The sequence below is a fragment of the Parasteatoda tepidariorum genome, chromosome 2 (assembly GCF_043381705.1).
Source record: "Parasteatoda tepidariorum isolate YZ-2023 chromosome 2, CAS_Ptep_4.0, whole genome shotgun sequence".
Taxonomy (NCBI): Eukaryota; Metazoa; Arthropoda; class Arachnida; order Araneae; family Theridiidae; genus Parasteatoda; species Parasteatoda tepidariorum.
Window position 1 is genome coordinate 99,451,433 of NC_092205.1, and position 22,543 is coordinate 99,473,975.

Below are 22,543 nucleotides of genomic sequence, written 5' to 3' on the forward strand. Positions count from 1 at the left end.
ACATATTTCCTATCTTTTAAAATTTCTTTAATTTCTTAAACTTATTTTTTGAATCATTATTAATCAAATTTTAATTAAATTAAACCAGTTATTTAATTTTTGTTACATTATATATAAAGCGAATATAAAATATTTTATTCTTTTCTTAACAATCAATGTAAATTTATTTCAATACTAATGTAAGACTCATTAATTCACTGTCACGACTAAATCAAAAACCTATTTGTAACTCTGTATTTCTTACCCCAAAAATGTTTCAGTTACATGGTCATACTAATTCTCTTTTTAAGCAATTCACTTTCGTCATTCAAATTTAATATTGATTATGGGGAATTGTCTTTATTTTTAGCTACGTTATCTTTTGATAAATTGCCAACCATGAATCTCTTCCCATGCTCCTAACTGTCCGTTGAGAACAATTACTTTATTTTTAATTTTGAATTATTGGGGATTGAACTGGAGGCATCAGCGTCCGAGTTCCAACAGCTGAATGTCTATGTTAACAGAAATTCTAGATGTTAAGAGAAGGATTTTTTTTATACCTTTAAGGAACTTCTTGCCTTTATTTTTATAATTTTGCTTTTTATCAATTTAAGTTTTACCTAATAAATTAATTTTTTCTTAACGATTTTACTCATTTTTCTGGGATAAAAATCCCTACATCATATCCAAAATAAGATGCATCTGAAACAGCCATAATACAGGGTTATTCCTAATTCCCTCCGGGCAGAAACTGGACCCATCGCATTGATGTATGCCGTGTGACCAAGGGTTCACACATAGAAAACCTGTAATTTATGCAAGTAAAACTTGAATAGTTTCGGAATAATTTCTTTTTTTTCATATTCGTCTTCTTTTTTTTACTATAACGCTTCAAAACCCCGTAGAGAATTATGAATAATCCTGTACTTCAATCCTGCAAAGAAACTGCATCCCATTAACAACTATGGTCTAAATTTGCTACTATAGTGACCAATGGCATTTCTTTCTCTCTATTTTTCATCTTAAAAAAATTATTTAAAGAAAAAAAAACTTACATTTATTATAAGAAATGTACAATTATATCTTGCTTTAAGCAAATTAAAATAATTCATATATGTGAAGCACTGTTAAGGATTAACAAGGATCACTGTTAAGGATTAACAAAATTTAAAATAGGTATTGAGGTCAATTTTTTCATATACTTCTAGGGTTTCTATAAAGATACTGTGAAGTTTGTTTTTGATAGCCGAAATGAATGTAAAAATTTTTGGAAAAAGTGCATTGAAAATCACGAATTTTTTCGATGTTCCGATGCAAAGCAAGGAATACGTATGAAACCCAAAATTTTCAGCAGAGGATCATCCTTCAGGTACGAAATGTTCTTTGTCTCTGAGAAATTGTGTTTGCATGACTCATCAAGTACACAAATTTCTTTATTCTAAAGAGCATGAATCAAGCTCAAATACAGGTACAAATAGGTACAACAGGTACATAACAAGGAGACCAGGGAAAACCTGGAAAATTCAGGTAATTTAAAAATCATCAAAATTAACAGGGAAAATGCAGGGAATATTGAGTTTTTTTTCTTTTTTTTTAAAAACTGGAAAAATACAGGGGATTTTGTTATTTATTTTTGTCTTTTAAAAAAATGGTGACCACTCCAAGGGCAATCTATGGGATATTTAAGGAAGATATTTTAGCTGTACTAGACTATTTTATTTACTATAGCATTATTTAAGTATGTTCAATAGTTTTTTTTTTACTGTAAATTTTTCCAGCAATTAAAACAAGTATTCTTACTCCAATATAGCTCATACAAGAACACAGTAATTCTTTCCTCTTAACAGGGAAAACACAGGGAATTTTTTACCAAATTTGAGTGGCAACCCTGTATAAGCAAGAACCTTTATTAGTATTGGCTAAACCATACATTTTGTGTTCAGACACTGAGGAAGGTTCTTGTTTGTAGAATTAAAACTATAATATACTCATTTCTGCACCTATATTTGGGCTTTATTATACGCAGCACAAAGTATGCTCTATCCTCTTTTGGATTACCTTATTGTTTATACCCATATATAGTATGCTTATTTCTATTCTATATTTGGGTTCTGGATATTTAAGGATGATATTCCAACTATTTCATTTACTATAGCAAAGTATGTTCAGATGTTCCTTTCTTTCTCTAATTTTTTCCAGAAATAAAATCTAATATAGTTAGTCCAATACAACTCTCACAAGAGCACAGTAATTGTGTTCTTAATATATTGTGTATAATGTGTACAGGGAATTTTTTTCCAGATTTGAGTTTCAACCCTGATTTAGTTACTTTAACCCACTGGCGGTTAAGTAAATGGGTAAATTTGGGAAAATGTTTCTCCCCCGTACACAATCCCCCTATCTATTTACATGGAAAAACCGGTTTTTCTATGCAGAAAAGACTGCATCTATGCAGAAGACTATCATCCCTCTAGGCCCTGGCTGACCCAGAACCCAGTTCCAAACTCATAGAAGAGATCAAAAAAAATTGGAATAAGAACACTATTTTGAACTGGGTAAAAGCACATGTGGGGATCCAGGGCAATGAGGAGGCAGACAGGGCAGCAAAGGAAGCCATTGGTTCTGACAGTGTGGATCTCTAGGTTCTGAAGACCCCCAAACAAACTAAAACCGAAATCAAACAATATTTAATGGCAAGGTGGAAAACCAATTGGGAAAATTCTGAGAAAGGCAGACATACATTTAAATTCATTTAGACCCCGTCAACTACAAGGTTGCAAACTAATTTCTATTTTAACCAATTTCTGACGGGACACGGAGTGTTCGGAGTACACCAAAACAAATTTTTTAACAAATCAGATACTTGCTCAAACTGTAACCAAAGACAAACCATAGAGCATCTCTTATATAATTGTGATCGGTACCGAACACTCCGAAAAAATTATTTCTTCCAAAAAACAGACCAACAAATTTTTACAGACAAGGTCTGTAGAGAAATTATCAAGATTATCATTAAAACTACTCTTGAGGAACAAATGGAATTAATAAACAAAATTGACAATAACTAAAATTTTTACCTGCTTAATCTAACCACCTTGCCAAAACCTTTTTTTTTTGGACCACATTGCCATTTTAGTGTTTTAATTTGACTTTTAACTTGACTTTGCATTTTATACATGCTTTAGGTTTGTTTACAACCTTTGGATTTTAATACATTTGGTATTTTACATTGCGATTGTATTTTATACACGGTTTTTAGATTGTTATACACCCCTTTTAACTCTTACCTTTTAGTATCTATTGGTATTTTATCCTCTGTTTTTTGTACTTTAATTGAATTTACTCTGCTTTACTTGTTGTTCTTCATTTTGACTACCTGTTACTACTTCACCCTCACTATTTTGGTTCCACCAGCAGGATTCAAGCTGGCCTGAGTGGCTGGATCCTTTCAATGCCCTATTGGCAAGTGTATACATCTGTGACTTTGTCTCAGTTTTAACTTTTCAATTTTAGCACTATATTCATTTATGTCATTTTATCCTTTCACCTTTTGGCGGTTTTATGAGCTGTATTTACAGCTGTTTCTGGTGAATTGTTAGATTTTTTGTCTTGTATTGAGGGTCCACCAGCTCTGGCTCACAGCTCACTAAGTTTTTACTGGTTGTCTCATGGCTCATAATTTTTGTATTTTATATATATATATATAATTTTTGTATCTTATTTATATAAGGGTCTGTTGACCTTTTAAATGATCCATTGTATTTGGCGTATGGGCCTATTGGCCTAGGCCGCTGTATATATAATAAATGCAGAGAAGACTGCAGGTTAAAATGCGACTTTTTATGTGCAGAACCGTCAGTGGGTTAAGTTGCAGTGTGTAGTAGGGTGTACTGGGCAAATGTATACTGGGCTAGCTCAAAGAAACTTATTATTAAATGACTACAAATAATTTAATTTTAAGATGTTCATTTATACTAAAATAAATTGAGTGTTGACATATTCTCAGCTATTAACTAATAAAACTTTGTTTATGCTTTATTAATAAATTAAAAGTGATTATAAACATTTCATTTTTGAATTATTACTAGGATCGTGTTTAAATTTTCGAACTACAGATATAAAAATTTAGTCTATTTTTTAAAAAATAAAATAAGTACCGAAAAACAAGAAATGAAAATAAAACCATGCATGCACAACCAAATTTAATTTAATGAACAAATCACTTTGTTACACAATGCAAATGTTGCATACAAATATTTTTTTTATTTCCTTAAAAGGTTAATATATTCATAGTTCTAGAAATTCTTTGTTTGAGGCAATTTATGATCCTAAATCAAACAAGGAATTGATTCCTTAGTTCTTGGTTATTCTGTATTTTCTTGAATTTTTATTTATTTATTGCTTGATTGTTTTATTTTGCATTTTTTGTTTCATTTCAAATGTTTTGCTTAATAAGTTTTATATTCGTTCCAATTTTTTAGTGTTCTTCACTCTATTGTATTGATATATTTTGCTTTGACGATACTAATACAATATTAGAAAGCACCATTTTTTTTTAGGATTTGATCGTGTGAGCTGATGACAAGTTTATATCTTTTCCTTATTTCATTTTCCAACTTTTTTTTAATTAAAAACTTTTTTAATTTAAATTTTATTTTCGAATTTGAAAATATGTTTCAAAAACATTTTTAATAATTATTTTCCTCTCCTTTAAAAAATCTTTATATCTTTTGCCATGTTTTCTCTATATTTTTAACATTTTATTTCATTTTACTGATAAAAGCTTGCTTATTAATTTTATGCGCTTATTTAAAATCTAAAAATGCATGTTTTTAATTATGAGGAGAAGTTAGCTTGAACAAATTGAGAAGTCAAAAGAAAAGCACAAAATAAAAATAACTAACATAATTTCTTTTGTTAATTTATCACTTGCATTTTTTTTTTCCTGCTCCAAAAAGTGTTCTGTCTTGATTTCGATTGGCCTCTGATGTATATATTGTAGTCTTGAGTACTTTCTGCTTTAGGTAGAACATTACAAGCTACATCTAGTATTTATACTAATTCTCCCAAAATTTTTAATATTTCAAAAATTTGCTTAATTTTAGAGCCATTTTCCTTTAACTTAGCTTATAACCTGAAACTGATTTCTCAAAAATATAAACCGAAAATTATGTAACTACTGACAAATTTTTTAAAAATGTTTTCTGATATTATTGAAAGTTTAATGACATAAGAACCAGACATATTTATTTTAATTAATAAGAAATTAGTTTATAAAAATGTAAATTTTCAAGAAATACAATGGAATATATTTTATTTACTGAAAATCATATTATTAAAGTTTAAGCGTTAAAGGATAAAAAAATGTCTAATATACTTATTTTTTAGGTATAGTGGACGGACACAGAAACAAGTATCTGAATTTGTGAGATAGAATAATTTCCAAAAAACACTATTTCAAAGGTAAGTAGAATTTACTTATATTAAAAGCAATCAATAGGTCCTATATTTTTGATCTGTCGCATTATTATTTAGCTGATTTGTTAATGACTTTCCACTAACTTTGCTATGAAATTATGAAAGCTTAGAAGTAACAGTAACCAGTTACGTAGGCATAAGCACGGGGTCGTTTTTAGAGTTTGCCGTTGTTGGGAGGTTGTTGTTAATGTAAGTATGACTATATAAATATACTGAAGGGCGATGCTTTGCAAGATCTAGCATATTAACTAAACACTCACTGTTTTAGTTCAAAATGTGAAATACAGTAGCTTATTTTATTCTGAACGATGTAGAAATGTGAAAAACTTCAAATGAACGAAAATTTGTGCTGCAATTGATTCTCAATCTGCCTAAGTTCTATCCTCATACAATAACTGAATAACTATATTTGTAACAGAAGTCAATCTGAACTCTTTTTTTTATCAGACTATTCCCCAAACTGCAGAACCAGCAATTGATGCTAAAAGATGGTATTATGGTTCGGTTTTTTGATTTTCAGCCTCGTGTTTTGCTTAAATTCAGTTTTTTAAGTTTTTTTTTACTAAAAAATCTAATAAGGAAAAGTAAATGGGCTAGTGAAAATGTGTATGAACTAGTAATATCTTTTAGTCACTTGTCTGATGTCCACTGATATAATTTCCTAATTTCTACTCCTATGTGTAGTTTTTTTTCATACAGGGTATCCGCACACCTGGAAAGTCATGGAATCTAATTTTTAAAATGGATTTTACCCCCCCCCCCCACTTTCATGGTGTTCCAAATATCTGAATTTGTAACAAAATCTCCACTCATAGTCATGTTTTATAAAAATATAAACTGTTTTTATCATGTTATTTAAAAATTATGGTGTTCTTTAAAAAAAATGAAAGTAAAAACATTGTTTCTAGAGCAAGTTATCTTTTTAACTTCTGTGATTTCAGAATTTTTATTATTCTTTATTTTTATTTTATCAATTTAAAATTCTAGCTGAAGCAAGCCAGTCATTTTCTTAAATTCTGAAATGAGAACTGAAGAATCAGGAGTATTTCTTTCCTTTCCGATGAACAAGAAAAGTATCTTTAGAATAGAATTCTGCAGAAAAAAGGGTTTTTTTTAAAATTTGTTTTCATATTTTTTTCAGCTTTTTTATTGCTTCAACTCTTTCTTTACTCTGTTTTTTAAATTTAAAATCTATAAATATGAAGATGCAGAGTATAACAGTTTTGGTTATACCTTTCATTTCAATTAATGTTGTTATAATGTTTTTTTTAAAATTTGGTTTGTCTTGTTTTTGTATAACTTTGTTAAGTCATGAAAAGTTCTTGGAATTAGACATGGTAAAGTCATGAAAAGCCATGGATTTGAAAATCTGAAACGTAGCAGATACCCTGTACATAATTTCATTTGATATTTGTTAAATATTTTACATTGAAATGTTCTATTGAATCCAGCAATTCTTAAGCTATCAACTGCTTAAATACTACCAGATGATTAGATAATATCATGTTTTATTGAATTTTTAAATTCAGTACAATTTATTTGATGTAATTTTATAAAAACCTGGACATTTTTAAAGGATATCGAAAAACGAAAAAATATTAAGTTGGAAGAAATTTTCTTCTGAGCACATAGTTGACACTTCGATATGAAATATTTTAGCTTCTTTTGAATGATGACACTTCGTTTGAAATATTTTAGCTTCTTCCATTTTTTTTGTTTAAAACTTATTTTATGTTTAAAAACATTTATATTACATTGACATTCACCATTAGTTTGTTAAATTACTAGAAACATAGCTTATCTTTACAAATTTTTATATGTGAATTTTCGAATTGCTCAAGGCTATCATTTAATTACAAATCTATCATTTTGTTTTAAGTATCTTACGTTTTTTATAGTTTCAGTTGAAAAGTTATTTTACTTAAACTGTATTTGATTTTTAAACTATTATTAGTTGCCACTGAGCTTACACCAGTGCAAGCTGAAGCTGTTCCTTTTCCTTAGGTTGAAGGACAGCGAGGTCTATATGGTCGTTTTTGTGACTGGATGACTTCTCAATTTTCTGAATTAGTTGAAGACTTTTCTGAGCCTGTTGTTGTTGATGATGATAGCGCAGAAGATGATTCTGAAGGAGATCCTTTGACAGTTCGAAAGTGAGCGCTATTTCTTTATTGCCTTCTATTTATAACAGTTCTATATTCATTTTAGTTATTCAAGAAATTTTATCGGCTTAGAGAAAAATATTTTATGCATAAGAAACTTATAATTTTTTAAAATGCACCATTAAGATAATAATTTTGATATTGATACGGTTATGGTGTTTCTTTTTTTCTCTTAGGATTCATTAGTATTTTTCTCAGTGGAACCTGGGGAACATTTTCTTGGTGCACAAAGTTTTGTATTCATCAGCCAAGGTTTATACTTAAAGGGAAAAAAATTTACTTCATAATTTATTTTATTTCTTCAGAAGTTTACAATTCTATTAAAATTTCCTTATATTAAAATTTCCTAAGTTTATTTCCTTCTACTTAATCACAATGCTAACTAGTTATGTAGAAGTGCAAAATCTTTTTTTAATAAAAAATTGCTACATTGCAAAGTAAAATTTTCAGTCATTTGTAGGGAATTTCTGTTTTTTCCTCAGATGCAATTGAGTACAGCACTACAAAGTAAGATTTTCAGTTATTTGTAGGGAATTTCCCTTTTCTTCTCAGATGCAATTGCAATTATTTTTTTAATTGCGATATCTTCCATTTTTAGCATGTCTTAAATAATAACTATGAATTAGTTTTATTAAAAAAGGCACATAATTACTTATTACCTAAAATCAGTGAACATAAAATTTATTAAAGGACTAATTATTAATTTCCAAAGTAAGTTCATCTCTTAAAAATTTTAAGTATATTTAAAAAGGAAAAGTGCAATGTTCTTGTTTCTTCCTTGCATCCACTTTGATGTGTTTCATTTTGCTGTAAGCGATTGAGAAGCACATTCTCAATCACAGGCAATCCTGAAACAGAAAATTAATTTGTCAGCAAGACCAATAATATCTGTAGGATTGTATGGTTTCTCTCTGTTGTGCTTTTATAATTGTCTCTTAAAGGGTGTAATAACCAGAAAACTTTAAATTAGCTCTAAAGTATCTAATATCTGTTCCCTATAACATCTAAAATGACTAAAGCACAATCATTTCATAATATCTATTAGTTATGATGTGCTAAAACTGGTTGGTGAAAAATTATATGTGTTTAGTAAAATTATTATTCGATATAAACTTTGTCAATTTTCATGAAAGGACACATTTGGTATTAACTTTTATGAATTACAAGTCTTCGATTTCAATTTTTTTCTATTTTAAAAGTTTTTATTTTCATGCATATTTTAACTTAATTCTTCTTCTTCTTAAAACTTTTACAATGTTCTATTAATAAACTTAGTTTTATCTGTATTATTAAGTCTTTTTTTTTAAAAAAAATTATATTTTTGAGGCTTCAGGACAACTTAGTGCGATTTAGTAAGCATAATTTCTTTTACTTTTTTTATACCAAATAAATGAAAGGCTTGTGGCAAAATAGTGCTAAATCACATTTTTTCCATCTTGCCACTCTAAAGCCTGGTTGGCAGGGCACTGGGCCCATGTCCAAGAGGGCGTGGGTTCGAGCCTAAAACACAAAGTCATCCATGTTCCCATAGCAAATCATACCTCTGGGGGTACTGATCCAGGAGTTTCCTTGTCTTCTGGATTGGTTCAAAATTACACGGCTACGGAGTGGAATATTAGTACTCGTAAAAAACCCAAAATTTTGTCGGCTGTTCAACGACGGTTATATATTGGTCTCTCAATAAGGTGATCTGGGTTTGAATACCAGCGATGGCTTGTCGATACAAATTCTTCACCTGGCTTGCACTGACCACAGTGTTGACATAAAATATCCTCTATGGTAGATGGATCATGTGTTAGAGTTCTCTTGCTGCCAGGCTAACCATGCAGGGTTTCGTGTTTTTCCTTTCTCAAGTGCAGGTTCAAAAAGTCCTCCTTGAAAGTAAATTTCTCCCAAAATCTGATTCAGGATTTTCCTTGCCTTCTGGAATGGGTTCAAAATAGCAAGGTTACGGAGTTGAACATTGGAAGTCATAAACTTAAAATTGGGGGCGGCTGTTCAATGCCAAATTGCCCTTGCCAATTTTGCTTCAATGTTGAGAATTGTTTGATTCAAGCATCAATAAAATATATCAAATATTTTAAAGGAGAAAAATTAATTTTCCTGTGGGATTGAAGTGAAAATTCTGCAGACATTGATTTGTGATCCTGTCTAATTTTTATCCTGTGGTGCCAGGATTGCATTCCCCGACATATACCCTGCTTCATCTAAAATATGTCTCGAGCAATATGCTCAGATACATCAACTTGTTTGATGTGATATAACTAGATTCTCGTGATTATTATTATATATTTGGAATTTTTTTAAAAATAAAATTTGCTAAATGCTGCAACTGAAAAGTCAAATGGTTTGGCTTATTTTGTCACTTTCTAAATAATTCTACTTTCGAGGTAACCTAAACTTTTATCTAGTGTCTGTTAAATATCCAAACATAGAGTCTCTGGGTAAAAATTATACTAAATTTTCTTTGCTCTTAAATAAGGTGGGGAAAACAGGTTTTTTTATACATTTAAAATTTTGCAATAAGCTGGGACTAGTTTTCAGAAAGTTAATATTCAAATCAGAAATTTTTGGTTAGTTATGCAATTAAAATAATTTAATTTGCAATACATTTGAAAATTGATTGAAAAAGTACCATCAAGGTAGTTTAATATGATTTCTTACTATAATTTGCATATGGTTTGGAATAAATTTTCCTTTTATGTTGTGTTACATATAAATTCTTTTTTAGGTAATGCTTCAAAACCTGTCTCTTCTCTTGCTGATAGCTTCGTATCGTTGCTACGGTGGAATTCACCAGGAACAACATTGTTAGCATTTTTTGTAAGTTTACTATTGCTTACTGAATTATTTAAGCTAAGTTTTGTATACGTTGTCAAATGCATTTTGATTATTATTAATGACCCTTTAAAGTAATGACTTGAATGTTACTAAAACAATAAGAATTTTTTTTTAATTTTCATCAAAATTGGTTTCTTTTATAATCATTAACATACTGTCTGCAAAACTAGTAAACATAAAAAGCACAACATTGAGACATTTCTTTGTAACTATTATGTAGAGTTTGCAAACTTAAAACTATTGGGATATTTTNATACTTGTTGCTAATGTAATTTTTTGTGTTTTGTGTGTTCTATGTATGTTTTGTCAGTAGAATGTTTGTTCTACTCTCGTGTGCCCTGAATAAGGCGGGTCGAGGTATAAATAAACAATAACTCTTTTCACATGTTACGTTGTCAAATGCATTTTGATTATTATTAATGACCCTTTAAAGTAATGACTTGAATGTTACTAAAACAATAAGAATTTTTTTTTTAATTTTCATCAAAATTGGTTTCTTTTATAATCATTAATATACTGTCTGCAAAACTAGTAAACATAAAAAGCACTACATTGAGACATTTCTTTGTAACTATTATGTAGAGTTTGCAAACTTAAAACTATTGGGATATTTTCCTCATAACTAAGCAAAGGACTGATCTTAGATATGAATGCACAACTTGCAGCTACCAAATACTCAATATTCAGCCCCCCGACCTTCTAAAATTTATTAAAAAACTGCATAACAGGTGTATGAACAATTTATAATTGTTCATCATACTAGTTTCGATAATTTTTTCTTTTATTGTGTATAACTTAAAAACGAACTTTTTTTTATAACATATGCAACTTATTATAATCTAATTTTAATAAAATGTAATTTTACATAATTTAATTTTAATCTTTAGTTTAATTTAGTTAAAAATGACTATGTGTGCAAAAAATGCTAATTTTTGTTAATTTAAAAAATTACACATACAATGTAAGCATCTATAATTTGTTATATTTTGTTTTTAAATTTTTAAGACAAGTTGATTTTTTATTGACTGAGGAATAATCAATAGATATTACAACTCCTGAAAGTTATATTATTTTTCAGAATCCTAACCCCTTAAGAGGGAAAATTCCTAAATGTTTTGGGAGGTGGGAGATAGTTTTAAATTATCTCAGATGATGGCTTACATTCTCTCTTTGAAGCTTTTATTCATGTGCCTTTATGAATTGTTCATTTAAGGGAACCAAATGACGAATACTTCATAAACTACATTAAGTTAAAAGAATTACTTAGATACAAATTGAAATATGGGTGTTGTTGATTTTGATAATTGATGAACATTTCCAATTATCTAGGAAAGAAACTTGTATTGTTTTAAATACTGCAATATACAAATCATGATTTTTATAAAAGGAATTAAATAGGCTTTCAAATAAAAATATTCAAAAAAAAAAATTTTTACACAAAATTTGAAGTATGTTTACTTTTTACTATGAAATAATGCAGATTAATTTTTTAAAAAAAATGCGGATTTTATGAAATAACTGAATGATACAGAAAAAAATGCTTTATTGATGCTTTCTCATAAAAGAAAAATATATTATTCATTATATCTTATTAAGCCTTATTTATTGAATCTTATTTGTCATTTATGTATCCTTATATACATTAAAGTGAGAACAAATGATGTTCATTATCGTGTGCCCATCACCATTTCTGTATACTTTTTTGGCTTGTTGAGTCAATTACTAGTTAAAGGTATGTTCAGTTATTCTTTATCAACAAACTTGTTTAGTTTCTGACTAGTTACCCTGAAAATTAAAAGGCATATTTATTAGCCAGATAAACATATTTGTTAGCCCAACGTGCTAACTACTACAACACCATTTTAATTTGAATTGCACAGATACAAAAACTACACATTTTTGTTTCAATATCCAGCATATTAATATTTTTAACAGTCAACAAACTTAAAATTGTAGCTGGTCATCTCACTTCCTCATGCTTTATAAAGAAAACTTTTTGTCTTTAGCTGTCAGAGTAGAACATCTCAGCTACTCATTTCTATTATTCTTTTCATAAATAACTTGTAAATAATATATATTAAGCGTCAAGATAAAAAATAAATAGATTAATAAATTATTCTAAATGTCAGAAAAGTCAGAGGTATAAATCATTCTGAATGATAGAAAAATCATAAGTACTATTAATCATTTTAAATTGTCTGAATATCACAAGGCTATGTTTGATGGGAATATGTCCTGTTTATTGTTGTTACTATAGGGAAAGGGACTGGAACTCTTATTTCAATTATTGATATTATACAATACCTTTATTATAGCCTTCGGTATAGTGTTCCTCTCCCAATGAGGAGACCCTGGTTCAAATCCTGGCAGTTGCTGGTTGATACGAATTCTGCTCTCTTCTCGCACTGACCACAGTGCTGATATAAAATATCCTCAGTGGTAGGCAGATTATGGGATAGAATCCCCTTGCCATTGGGCTAACCATGAGAGGTTTTTGTGGTTTTCTTCACCATGTAATGCAAATGTGAGCTAGTTCCCTCAAAAAGTCCTGCCAGAAGGCTTATTTGTCCAAATGCTTGATCCAAGAGTTTCCTTGTCTTCTGGGAACTTCAGAATTACAAGGCTATAAAGTTGAACATTGACTGTCATAAACTCAGAATTGGGTCGATGAAAAAAATACTTTTAAATTTTAAAAGTTTTTCATGGACATATTTCAAGTAATAGTTTGTCGCAGTTATTGTATCGTATAATTTATGTTAATTTTCCATTCTATTTGCATGGGCTGTTTACTTTTTATAGGTTTATATAAATACTGTGTATCATGGTTGACTTCTTTCCTTGATCCTCTTCTTATTTATATCTCAACTACATCACGTATAGTATTTCTTTCTTTCCCTTCTAACACAATGCCCATGAAGTTTTATTTATTTTTTTATTTATTTTTTTTGATTTTTAACTAATCCTTTTTGATGTACACTAACAATGTAAATTTCTTACATCCATTTTTTTAATGAAATGTCAAATTTTGTATGTAAAAAAGGTTTCGTAATTCTTGTGCTGAAAATATTTAGCTGCATGTTAAGTCATTTTGGTATTTATAATTGTAAGTGAACTTCACAGAATACTAGTTAATATTCTGTTGAAAATTTAATTATTTTGTTCGCTATCAATAGTTTTGTGTGCATAATATGGTTGTAATCTGCTCAATATTCTAAATTCGAATTGTGATGAAAAAATAATGATCTTTTCTTTACAAGTTAAATTTCTTTTTCAATAAATAGATATTATTAATTCTTGGAACATAAATATAAATTTGCTCTGAAATTAAGAATCTTAACTTTTTATAAAAATGGCAGTTAAAGAAATTCATTTGTCTGTAAAAAAATAAAAATAATCTATAGAATGGAAAGGTGATTCAATTATTTAATTTCCTTATTTATTGAGTAAGTTAATGTTTTTGAATACTTTTTTTATTTTTTTTTATTCTTTGAAATATTTTGGATTGAACCAAATTTTAAAATTGTAAGTATTTTAAAACTTTTTGAAAGTTCAAGCTTTAAAAATGCTTACAAAAAAAAAGAGCATTTAAAACCTATTTGCTTAATTTATTGAATCACATTTTAATTAATGCGTGAAAGGAAACAAAAAAATTCAAAAAGACTACTTTGTTACCTAGTGAATATAGATATTCTAGCCATATAGGTTCGGATCTTGTGGGTTGATATGGAGGAGGTTGAAAATGAGTAAGTTAATTTTAAACTAAACTTAAACAAGCCTGCTATAAAGAACAAGTAAATTATACTTTTAGCATGAAAATTTTAAGTATGCATGAAAAAAGTTGTGATTCAACTCGTATTGAAATTAATTAAATAAATTTCACATTTTCTCAATTTTTTTCTATGTCTACATTTTTCTATAGTTGCATAACAAATTCTACTATACTTTGCATGGATTAGATCTTTAGTATGTATAAAAGTTTTATTTTTATATTTAAACCAAAAGAAATAATATTGCTACTGTGCTTAAAATAGTGATTTTCATTTATGTGACACTTGTGGACATTTTTTAACTCAATGAATTAAATAATTTAAATATTTGTGAAAATGTTTTGACAAATATAAAATACATACTAAGCACACCTCTCTGGTGTGTAGCATGTAATGAAAAATTTCATTGAAGAATTATAAATAAAGAAGAAAATCAGTAATAGTAATTATAATATGAAGGTACTGTCCGCTAATAAAGCATTAAAAAGTTCCCCATTCATATTTTTGTATAAAAAGAAAAAAAAATTGCAATTACTTTGAAAAACTTTTTTGAGCAAACAAAAGTGTATATATGACCAAACTTTTCTTGTTTTTGTACATTCTCTTTGGACAAATAAAGTAACTGAACTTTTTGTTCTACAAATTATGCAATGACTAAGGCTCTATAAATGCAGAATTATTTTTCAAGTTGCACATCAAAGGTACAGTTATCTTTAAAACTATGCATACAGCTTGCAAAACTGAAAACAAAAATAAAGAACTCAATTTTAAAAAAATAAATAATTTTTTCCTTATTTTGATTGCAATTTATCAATTATTTCAACAAAGATTTCCTTGATATATCTTCTTTGAGATTATCTCTGAATTTCTGAATCTGATTAAGTAGATGCTCGAACATTCTTTAACATAGTCTTTATATGCAACATACTTGAGTTATATAAATTGCAGATTAACTATGTATTCCAAAAATGAGTCAGTGCCCATCTTTTTGAATATATGTTCATTACTAGTTTTTAAGTAGCATTTATTCTGGATCAAAAATTCATAAAGTTTAATACTGTTTTAAAAAAAATATACTAAGTTGCATCAGAAAAAAAAACTGCTAAGACAAGTATATTTGTTGATTGAAAATATTTTGATATAAAATAATAATTATGCTGATATTCAGCAATTATGTGGATAATTGTAATGTGGTTCTTCATATCTGCTGCATCTTAGCACAATTCGTAGAGCAATAATAAATAACAATAATTTGTGAGTTGAGTAATATTTGGAAACTTATTTTAACACATTTCTGGGTTTTTGTGGTTTTTCTCTCCATGTAAAACAAATGCAAGTTAGTTCCAGCCAAAAGTCCTTCACGAAATCTAGGTTCTCCCTGTTCTTGATCTAGGAGTTCCCTTGTCTTCTGAATTGGGATCAATCTTACAAGGCTATGGAGTTGAATATTGATAGTCATGAACTCAGAACAGGGTGGGCTATACAACACAGGTTATAAAGTAAAAATATGCTGAACAACTATTGAATATTCTTATGGTGCAGCAACCTTAATAATTTTCATTTGTTCAGTAGGCTGAATTTGTGAAATTTTTTGCAAAATGTTTTACATTTGTACTACTATTAGGTGTGCGTTTAAGAAGCCACTGTCTTAAAATATATTTTTTATACTCTTCTTCTTTATTTTGTAAAGTCTTTCCTATTTATATGTAATGGTTTCCAAAAATATTTTTACTTCTATTTGCATTTATGTTTAATCAAAAATACTTTTTAATTAATTGTTAAATTAATAAACTCTAATTTGTTAGTTATTCCATATTAATTACTTATGATATATTGTTTCCAATTTAATGCTAGAATCCTTTTTCAGAGGATGGTTTTTGAGTCTGAACATTTCTAGGAAGCAGGATCATGAGGTAAAGCTTGTTACATTTTTCGTTTAATATCGGAAACAATGTATCATAATTGGGTTTGTTATATGGTATATTTTTACTATTAAATATTGATAAAACTGAAATATTAAAAAAAAGTATTTACAATGGGGCCTTCGGCAAGAAGAACATGTAGAATGTGGTAAAAATAGTTTAAAATTTTATTGAAATGTTTGTTTATATGAACATGAGTAGCATATAACAATAGTAGTTGTAGAAAAACATATAACCAACACCTACGACTTATTTTTCTTATGCTAAATGGTGTTTTATGCAACAACAAAAAAGTTACAAAATTGTTTCTCCCCTTTTAACATCTTTATAATTTGTACTAGTTTTTATACCTTACTTTTTGTGGTTATTTCAAATTAAATGCATAATCTCAAATTTTCTTTTGAACCTCTAATTTGAGATTGATTATTGGGGAACCATATAACTGTGAGTTGGGAAGGGTTATAGTTTTATGATAATTAAAGTAAGAGAGGGTGAATTGGCTATCTTAATGCATATGAAGTTCTCATAATAATCTAATTTTAATTAAGGTGGACCCATTCATTAATTTGTATACCTAAAATATTATTTTTAGATAAAAGTGTAATATTTTTAAGTGAACAAACAAAAGTAAAAATTTGGCAAAAATAAAATAATAAGTACAAGTTACAATTAAATTATATTCCTTCATATTAAAATGTAATAAATTCTTCATTCAGATTGGCTGCCCAAATTTAATTTTTTTTTAAGAAAAAAATCTGAGTAGAAACAAATTGAATTATTGCATTCATAAATTTTAAGCAATAAAAAATACTATTTTTGGAGGGCCTAAAAATTGTTTTGTAGAAATATTTGTTATTTTGCTCCATTTTTAATGAATTTATTGTAAATTGTTTCTGAGGCTTTTCATGAAGGACAGCTTTGTTATGATCTTTAGCTATATTCTTTAAACTTAAAAAAAAAGAAAAAAAACATGATCTCCATAAACTTGGAAATATTGTGAGAAATTCAAAAATAAAAATTTGCTTTCAAAATCTAGAAGTTAAAATTTTGACTTTCAGGAAACCTTTCGCTGTAGTGTACGTGTTTACAATTATGAGTAATCTATAAAAAGATAAGTTTGTTTAATTAGAAAGACTTTAAATTGTACTCTTATTGCATCATTAATAATTTATATTAAATAAATTTACATTTAATAAAATTATATTTTGGATTTGTTTCCTGGTTTTCTATTTTGAATGAAATAATGGATCATTACAGTCATAATATAACTCAATATTTTCTGTCACTGTAGGTGACTTCCTACTGCATAGAATATCATTTATATTTATAAAGATTTTTTTGAATTGTGACAAATAGATAGTATTAGTTTTTAATTTTTTTAAATAATTTGTTTTTTTACCAGAAAGATGTAATTTTGCTTTTAAAATGTTTGTCTCCTTTAATTACTTATTTGAGAAATTAAAGAAAAATTAATTTTGTAATGTGTTTTAGGAAGGAGATTTGGTGGTGTCTGATAAGTTTCAACTGGTTCTTCATGTAGCTAGGAAAGTACAGGTTTGTTGACTGCACATTTGCTCCCATTTTCTTTACTATGATAGTTAACTAACATTAATATTTATATTATTTTCTACATAGAGAATAAATTAGTTCATATGACTGATTGTGTAGCGAAGATTAAAAAGTAAGCATCTCTTTTTCTTTTCATTTTTAGAATTCTATAAATTTTTTCTATCAAAAGTTTTACTTATAACTCCTCCCTACTTCTAGATATTCTATATAATATCTGATATATTTTGTTTTATAAAGCTTGAACATATATTTTATTTCATATATATTATGTTCAGAGAAATGTTTCAGGTCTTGGGTGATTAGAATTGAAAAATTTTTTTCTCTCTGAAAATATTTTTGTTTTAAAGCACGTAAATTCGCTTAACTGGGATTTAAATGTGCATTAACTGTGTTATTAATTGCTGTTTTAAACAATTTTAAAAGAAAAAAAAGTTCATTTTAATTTTTCTTGATAAATTGCATTTCTGGTAAGATGAAAATCCAAATTTTCAATTGAATTTTTAATTATTAATATTCTGATGTCATATATTATAATTTTAAAATATCTTAATCTAAATTTGTAAAACAGTGAAATAATTCCTTACTAAAATAGATTTTTTTCACTGTATGTTATTGAATAGTATTTACCATTATTTATATTTTTATAAAGGGTGCCCTAAAACTTGTTCTAGATTTGAATTTCATATTTTATGCATTAATCAAGAAATAAATTTTCTCTAAAAACCTGTGTTTTCTGTTGAAATTGAATATGTGAATTTTAGGGCTCCCTTAAGCATTTAATTCTAATTGCAGATGTTTAATTATAACAAGTGATATTTTTTGAACTGCAAACAGTGTTTGTGCAGTGATTTTGTTGTTGTGAAGTAATTTATTAGCATGTTTATATAATTTTCTATTTTTAATTTTCAAATGTTTAATTTTTATACTTCTCAGTGAAAGTACAAAAAAATTTTTTTAATGCAATAAGAATTACATTGCTATAATTTTGACAAGCACACTTATTTATTAGTATAAAATGTGCTAATTATTAGTATAAAATGTGCTAATTCATGCGATTTTCAATCTTACAGTTTGATGTTATGGCAGCAGATGGAAGTAACTGCCCATTTATATTTTGTATTCATTGTTAACTTCATTGCATCATGTATTTTTTCTGCGCATCAGTTATTCACTGTAATGGGTGAGCATTAATTATTTTAATATTGTTTGTAAACTCATGTTACTTTTTTTGGCTGCAATAAATGTTCAAATTTTTTTAACTTATTGTTTTAATTTTTAATTTAATGAAACCATGTTCTTTTGAACTTGATTTTGATAAAACTTGAACAAGAACTTGATTTTGATAATATAAACATGACAAATAAATATTTTATATATTTTTATTAAAAAAAATTATTATTTTTTTAAAAATGAATACAATTGAACGATTTTGACATACATGAATGTTGAGTTAAGTTTTTAACCCAAAATGTCTCATACTTAAAACTTCTGCTCAATCGAAAAAAAAATAATAAATACTTTTCAGAATTGAAAATCTCTTGAATTTAAGTTTTATTAAGAAAATCGATTTCATTAGTAAATTTGATGGTTGATAAATTCTGATCAAAGATATTAAGATAAAAAATAGCTTGAATAACTACCAACATTTGTATACTCTTATATGTGATGATAATAATATGGTTATACATATGTGTGTATGTATATTTAAAACTTGATGGTTAAATTTGTATCTCTCTAATTAAAGATTAGATACAAATTTGTTAAATTTGTATCTAAATTTTAAATAACATATTTTATAGAAATTAATATAATTAAAAACCTGAGTTTTCTTTAAATTCTTTATACTTTATTATTAGATTAATGCATTTTTAGCTATGAAAAGCTTATAGAATGACCAGATTTATTNTTTTAGGGCTCCCTTAATCATTTAATTCTAATTGCAGATGTTTAATTATAACAAGTGATATATTTTGAACTTCAGACAGTGTTTGTACAGTGATTTTGTTATTGTGAAGTAATTTATTAGCATGTTTATATAATTTTCTATTATTTTTTATTTGAAATGTTTAATTTTCGTACTTCTCAGTGAAAGTACAAAAAAAGTAACATTTTAATGCAATAAGAATTACATTGCTATAATTTTGACAAGCACACTTATTTATTAGTATAAAATGTGCTAATTATTAGTATACAATGTGCTAATTATTTGTATAAAATGTACTAATTCATGCAATTTTTAATCTTACAGTTTGATGGTATGGCAGCAGACGGAAGTAACTGCCCATTTATATTTTGTATTCATTGTTGGCTTCATTGCATCATGTATTTTTTCTGCGCATCAGTTATTTACTGTAATGGGTGAGCATTAATTATTTTAATATTGTTTGCAAACTCTTGTTACTTTTTTTGGCTGCAATAAATGTTCAAATTTTTTGAACTTAATGTTTTAATTTTTAATTTAATGAAACCATTTTCTTTTGAAAACCTAACTTAATATTAATTTTTTTTTTTAAATTTAAATTTCAAGAATTTGATTTTGATTAAATAAACATGACAAATAAATATTTTATATATTTTCATAAAAAAAATATTTTTTTTTTTAAAAATGAATACAACTAAACGATTTTGATATATATGAATGTTGAGTTAAGTTTTTAACACAAAATGTCTCATACTTAAAACTTCTGCTCAATCGAGAAAAAATAATAAATATTTTTCAGAATTGAAAATCTCTTGAACTTAAGTTTTATTAAGAAAATCGATTTCATTAGTGAATTTGATGGTTAATAAATTCTAATCAAAGATATTAAGATAAAAAATAGCTTGAATAACTGCCAACATTTGTATACTCTTATATGTGATGATAATAATATGGTTATACATATGTGTGTATGTATATATAAAAGTTGATGGTTAAATTTGTATCTCTCTGATTAAAAATTAGATACAAATTTGTTAAAATTGTATCTAAATTTTAACATAGTTTATAGAAATTAATATAATTAAAAACCTGAGTTTTTTTAAAATTCTTTATACTTTACTGTTAGATTAATGAATTTTTAGCTATGAAAAGCTTATAGAATGACCAGATTTATTGACTTTCTTAAGAATTCAATTCAAATCAATTCATTTCTTCTACCCAAGTATATCTNTAAAAACATAAGTTTTTTTTAAATTCTTTATACTTTACTGTTGGATTAATGAATTTTTAGCTATGAAAAGCTTATAGAATGACCAGATTTATTGACTTTCTTAAGAATTCAATTCAAATCAATTCATTTCTTCTACCCAAGTATATCTTTCTCTCCCAACTACTATCTTCAATTCTTTGATATCAGTGAGCAAGTTTTAATTATTTCTGTACTATTATACTATTTGTTTTCAGAACTAACTTAAAACTAGCATCAGGACTGGAAACTGTTAATATTATTTTCTGCTGTAAAAAGTACTTCTACATTATTATTGTTCCAATGCATTTTCCTTAAGAATTGTGGCTGCCCAGTTACTATTACAATTTTTTTAAATTCAGTTTTGGTTTAATTTTTTTGCGAATTAACATAAGAAATGTATTTACCAGCTTCATACCCATTATTTAAACACTAGCGTGAACCTATTTTTAAATTTTAAAGAATTTCCTTATTTATTGTGAAAGTCTGAAATCTGTTAGGAAATTAGGAAAAAAATGGCTTGGATACAGCTGAACCTTTATATAAATAAAACATGAATGGGTGAAACAATATATAAATGAAACAATGTATAAAAATAGATGAAAAACCTATTAGGAAAGATATGACTACTGTAACTTTAAATTATAATAATTTTTTGTACCAAGTTTATATAGATATCAGTGGTAATCACTTTTTTTATAGCTGTGATTTGTTTGTAATCTGGCTGCAAGAAAGTATCATCCAAGCTTTAAATAGTTAATCTGTATATTGTAAGTTCATTTTTATGTTTTATGCTCACTATACTTTAATTTTCAGGATTTTGTATGGGCGTTAAATTCTTCATCATCAATTACATTTTTTTCTGATTTCCACGAGTGCAACAAAGGCATGATACAACAGCTAGATTGTGGAAAACTTTGCCAACTAATGCACCGCTGGAGAGGAGGCATAATAGAGCAGAATTGGATATGGTATTGTCTTACTGTTATAAAAATTGTAGATTTTTTAATATTTATTTTAAAATTTTAGTTTTATATTGATTATTTCTTTATAAGAAAATTTTTGCTTCTTGTGGCTTTGCTTAGTAACTTCTGAATGGCCGAACTAATTTTCAACATTTTGCTCTACTTTTTGTATCTTGTTTTGCCATATTTTTCATTTTCATGTTTTGAGTTGTATGTATACAATGTAGCAAAAAATGTTTCTAAAAGACTCGTTTTTAAGTATCTCTAAGTCAACTGTTACAAAAATAGCATTGTTGTAGTTTGTTTATATTTTTAATTTTACAAAAAATGGAAGTAAACGAAATCTAGAAAGAAACTTAATTATCTGCTTAAAACTCACAGATTATTCTAGATCATCTTTAAGAGGTTAGAGAAAAATTTTATGATTAATAAGGAGGCTCTTATAAATCACAATTTTAAAACTTACTACTGCTTGCTAACCTGGTAACTGTTTGTGTAGTAAAACTATCTGAAAGATAGCTTTTCTGGCTATTTTTGCAGTAGTCTTGTTTAATATCCCATCCTTTATACTTAAATATTTTTTTTACTTTATTTTAATTACATTAAATGGGTATAGTATTCTTTTAATTATTCTGTGTTTAAAAACTTGTGATAGATAAAAATTAATATCTATTATATATAATTCTCTTA

The 22,543-nt window shown here is 27.1% G+C and overlaps 2 long non-coding RNA genes across 3 annotated transcripts in view; both read left to right on the forward strand.

Moving 5' to 3' along the window:
* The window catches only part of LOC122272355 (uncharacterized), a 72,800-nt gene that overhangs the window by 21,650 nt on the left and 28,607 nt on the right, over positions 1-22,543 (forward strand). The gene's annotated exons all lie outside the window — the stretch shown is intronic.
* On the forward strand, positions 1,194-19,613 carry LOC107446400 (uncharacterized). 2 transcript variants are annotated; one of them, XR_006227181.2, is made up of 8 exons: positions 1,194-1,351; positions 5,371-5,445; positions 7,415-7,613; positions 10,354-10,445; positions 16,098-16,143; positions 17,644-17,706; positions 17,788-17,833; positions 18,792-19,613. It is a non-coding gene; the product is annotated as an uncharacterized lncRNA (long non-coding RNA). The 2 variants fall into 2 exon arrangements; XR_011636224.1 differs by lacking the exon at positions 17,788-17,833.